Source organism: Miscanthus floridulus, chromosome 13, assembly GCF_019320115.1.
Source record: "Miscanthus floridulus cultivar M001 chromosome 13, ASM1932011v1, whole genome shotgun sequence".
NCBI lineage: Eukaryota > Viridiplantae > Streptophyta > Magnoliopsida > Poales > Poaceae > Miscanthus > Miscanthus floridulus.
In genome coordinates, this window is record NC_089592.1 from 72,210,056 (window position 1) to 72,214,070 (window position 4,015).

The 4,015-nt window shown below is 40.6% G+C and overlaps 1 long non-coding RNA gene across 1 annotated transcript; it reads left to right on the forward strand.

Annotated features, from left to right (window-relative positions):
- The first annotated feature begins 346 nt into the window (after positions 1–346).
- Positions 347–1,289, forward strand: LOC136499083 (uncharacterized). Its single transcript, XR_010769890.1, has 3 exons — positions 347–402; positions 690–764; positions 888–1,289. It is a non-coding gene; the product is annotated as an uncharacterized lncRNA (long non-coding RNA).
- The last annotated feature ends 2,726 nt before the right edge of the window (positions 1,290–4,015 follow it).

The following is a 4,015-nucleotide window of genomic DNA, read 5'->3' on the forward strand; positions in this document are numbered from 1 at the left end:
ATTAACATAAAATTTCACTCTACCATATTTTAGTCTTCCATAGAACATGCAGTCCCTATCATGTGTGCTTTTGGGTAGATCATGACAAATGCTTTACTTCAAGTTAAAATAGCGCATTAGATTACTTGGTTCATAGGAGATGCATGTTGGCTTAATATACTTAAGTTTACACACAACAGATAAAATATTTCAGAGGAAGATAAGCTTTTGGAACGAAGCTTTGCAATTTGTAGATGGTTCTCAGTTTCCTCTGGTTCTAAATATTCTGATTATTTTGGAATTTTGCATATTGTGCATTTCATATTAGGAGAAAATGGTGTTGGGTTATTCCTCAGGAATGCTAAAAATACTCTTGTTTTCCGCGTCGATGTGTTGGAAGCTGAACTAATTTCTATGAAGAAGGTACTTTTATTTTCTTAAAGAAAAAAAAGTAGTTGTAAGCTGATTACCAGGTTGACCCTAGTTTGGTATCTTAAAATTTAAGTATATGTTGTAGCTTCATTGTGAGGTAATAATATTTTTCTCAGCCATGTTAGTTACATCCAAGAATTTGGTTGTTCACTAAATTTCTTGATAATTTGTTGTATCAGAACCAGACGTGAAATCCTAGATTGATACATGGAGTTCATGAAACAATTAATAGAAAATGCTACTTTTCCTGTACTGACATTTGTTTCTCTCGTGAGCAGGTCTTGTATGAGACATTGATTCGGTAGGATGAGCTGCTTGCATATATTGACCAACAACAGACAGCCAAATTTTGTGTAAGTAACGGCCGTTCGTATAGTTTGCCTTTTCGTTTCAAGAGCATACCATTTTAATGCTTCCCTCTTCTAGTCAATGGTACCAAGTACGCAATCTCATATTTGTCCATCCATCATTTGCAGCGGCAGAAGTTCTGCTTCTAAGGGCCTGTTTGGAGGGGCTTATCAGCCCTGGCTCCGAGCACTGTAACAGAGTATTGTGGCGGAGCCGCCGGACCCTTAGAACGCTGGCTCCTCCGGCTCCTCCACTTTGCAGTTGTATTTTGCCGAAGCCTGAGCCGGCTAGCTCCGTGTTACAGTGTTGTACAGTGTGCCTGTGCAGGGAGCTGGAGCCGGTGAGAGCGGGTGCCAAACAGCCTCGAAGTACTGGAGTACCTGCCACCTATTTTCTTCTCTTTGGAGATGGCATGCTGCTATTGTGGACGCAGTATACTTGCAAATATCTTGGTATTTTTTTTTCAAATATCTTCGTATTTTGTTGCAGTGTAAAGAATTACAATTTTTAGAAATAGATAGGATTGATGAGCAGGGTGTATGTATGGAAGATCTAATATATTATTTATACAAAAATCAAGTGAATTTGTTCAATGTGATGCCTTCTATATGAGCAAAAGTGGATTTGTCAAATTATTTTAATTATAATTATATCTATGTAGTTTTGCCGATAATTTTTTTTGGTAGGGTATGGTTTGTAAAATACCTTGGAAATGGTTTGGCCAACATACAAACTGTCGGGAAAGATCTTAACTGTCGGCGTAGGTCTTAACTGTCGGCAAAAGGTTAATTGTCGGCAAAGGTTTCAACTGTCGGTGTAGGTAGACCGTTTGCCTACACATAAAGTGTCGGGGATTCTGTTAACTGTCGGCAAAAGTTTCACCGATGGCTTCTAGCGCGACTGTTTCTAAACTATCGGCAAAACTTTTCACGGGAGGTTATCTATCGGCAAAGGTGCCCTTTGCCTACAATAGAAAGTGTCGGCAAAAGTATGTTGTGTTATAGTGCCTGCTTCATATTGGACCGCCAATACAACTGGCGCAAATCATAGTACATCTTGTTACTTCCTGGATGGATGGACAACTTGAAATGATGAGCTTCATTCAAAATCTTTCTTCTAATCTCCTCATTTGATGAAACCACCAAACTGTTCCTGAATCTTACTACACCTTGCTCATCAATGCAAAACTGAGGACCACACCCTTCGGTAATTAACTTCTTGACATGAGGATTTTCTGAAGTGTCTTGCCTTTGCTTTCTCATAATTTACTCAATCAAATCTAAAACTAGAGCATCGTGAGCTAGCACCTCAGCATGGTTGAGAGATAAATGTGTTTCTTCAACCTGATATGACTTCCGACTCAAAGCATCAGCTACCATATTAGCTTTTTCAGGATGGTAATGAACCTCCAAATTATAATCCTTAATTAATTCCAGCCATCTCCTTTGCCTCATATTTAACTTAGACTGAGTGAAAATATATATTTGAGGCTCTTGTGATCCGTAAAAATGTGTACCTTATTTCCCAACAAATAATGCCTCCAAATTTTTAGAGTGTGGGTCACAGTAGCCAACTCTAAATCATGGGTGGGGTAATTCACCTCGTGGTTTTCTAGCTGACGTGAAGCATAAGCTATCACACGTCCATCCTGCATAAACACACATTCTAACCCCATCTTCGAGGCATCACAATATACATCAAAAGGTCTGTCAATATCTGGTTGGGCAAGAACAGGAGCAGTGGTAAGAAATTTCTTCAGAGCTTGGAAAGCTTCTTCATAAGCCGGGCTCCATGCAAACTTGACATCTTTCTAGAGCAACTTGGTCATCGGTTGGGCTATTTTGGAGAAGTCAGGAATGAAACGACGATAATAACCAGCAAGACCAAGGAACTGATGAATCTGATGCACCGACTTGGGAGATTTCCAATTTAACACATCCTACACCTTGCTTGGGTCTACAGAGATACCTTCAGGTGTCAGAACATGTCCCAAAAACTATACTTGATCTAACCAAAACTCACACATGTTGAATTTGGCATATAGCTTGTGTTCCCTTAATCGAGTCAGTACTATTCGAAGATGTTGGGCATGCTCTTCCTTGTTCTTGGAATATATGAAGATATCATCAATGAATACTACTACAAACTTATTCAACTCTGGCATAAAGATGGAATTCATGAGATACATGAAGAATGCAGGAGCATTGGTGAGACCAAAGGACATGACCAGGTATTCATATAGCCCATACCTAGTAGAGAAAGCGGTCTTTGGTATATCTTGCGGTCAGATCTTGATTTGATGATAGCCTGAACGAAGATCAATCTTGGAGAACACCTTGGCACCAGCTAGTTGATCGAACAAAGTATCAATACAAGGTAAAGGATACTTGTTCTTAATGGTTACCACATTGAGAGGGCAGTAATCCACACACATCCAAAGAGTGCCATCCTTCTTCTTCACAAAAATGGCTAGACAACCCCATGGTGAAGAGCTAGGGCGAATAAATCCCTTCTCTAATAATTCCTCTAACTGCTTCTTCATTTCAGCCAATTCCTTCGGGGCCATGAGGTATGGGCATCGGGAGATAGGGGCAGTGCCAGGTTCTAACTCAATGGAGAACTCCACATCTCTATCCGGTGGCAACCCAGGTAGATCTTCAGGAAAAACATCCGAGAACTCACATACCATAGGAATAGAGGCAAGATCGGGAGAAGCTTCAACATGAGCAGCAACAGGTAAGGCTGGATCTATGGGCATAAGAAGAGACATCCTATCCTCAGAAGAAGGAAGCCATAACTCAACAACTCTCTGCTTCAGATCCAAGACTACCCCATATACACACAACTAGTTTATTCCCAGAATTGCATCAATGCCTTGCCCAGGCAGCACCATGAACTGGAGACGGTAAGTGTGAGTGGCTAACACTAATCCAATTGTGTCCGTCCGAGTATTAACGCACAATTGCGTACCCAGAGTACTGATTCTATAGGCAATAAGTATAGCCATAAGAGATATACTGTGCCTTAGTGCAAACCCCATGCTCATAAATGAATGTGATGCACCAAAATCGAACAACACATATGCTAGATGGGAATCTATGGTAAACATACCAGCCATCACTAGTTCATTCTGCAAGATTTCCTCAGCCTCTGTGAAGTTAACTTGCCCAGAGCAGCTCACGGGAACCTTCTTCTTAATAATCGGCCACTTAATCAGACAGGAGTTAGCTGAGGGCTAAGCAGACTATGCAGGCTA